Genomic DNA, 909 nt, shown 5'->3' with positions numbered 1-909 from the left:
TTTAATTTTTTTGGTTAGAATTAATAAAAAACAAATTAATTTTAAGAAGTCATTAATTTTTTCATTTTATGTAAAGCTGGTTGTGCAAGAACTTATTCTTCTGAAAATACTATTTTTCATCTATTATTATCTTTTATTATCATATTATTTTATTATTTCTGCTCTCAAATCAATAAAATTACTACAACAATTACTGTGATTACAACAATTATGATTTTATCGTTATTTAGAAAAAAAATTATGATAAAGAAAAATGATACTTTTGGAAGACAAATTTTCAGTTTTGACTAAATAATTAAAATAAAATAAAATAAAATATTTAAAATAAAAATAAGATATTTCAAACATTAGAAATGAAATTAAAATATAGTCTAAATATTATTAAAGACTAAATAAATACATTACTCTTTTATTTTTTTAATGCTTCGCGAGGAACACAAAAAATAATAATTATATATATATTTGTTCAACTATGTTATTATGTATCTACAAAAATATTACCGATATAAAATATATATTAAAATATAAAATATATATATTAAAATTAAATTAAATAATATATATATTTATATACAAATATATTATGACTAAATTTTTATGTATACATAATATTTTTTATATTTGTTTATTATATATATCATTACCTCATTTTTCTAATCATGATCAACCATGAAACTAATCAAAATTTTTAAACTAACATAATCAAAATATTTATAATAAAATAATTAAGCAAGTCAAATTAAAGTTGTACAATCAAGCCTTTTATAAAAATAAAAAATACTGTACCTTTGTTTTTAATTATATATTTTTTATTTCGGACTTGCTCTTGATTAAAAGTAGTATCTCCATAAATTTAAAAAAAAATTGCATCCTATTTTAGATTTATTTTCAAACAGTAATATTTTTTTT

This window comes from Arachis hypogaea, chromosome 9, assembly GCF_003086295.3.
Source record: "Arachis hypogaea cultivar Tifrunner chromosome 9, arahy.Tifrunner.gnm2.J5K5, whole genome shotgun sequence".
Lineage (NCBI taxonomy): Eukaryota > Viridiplantae > Streptophyta > Magnoliopsida > Fabales > Fabaceae > Arachis > Arachis hypogaea.
The sequence above is the reverse complement of the archived record's forward strand: the minus strand, read 5'-3'. Positions refer to the sequence as shown.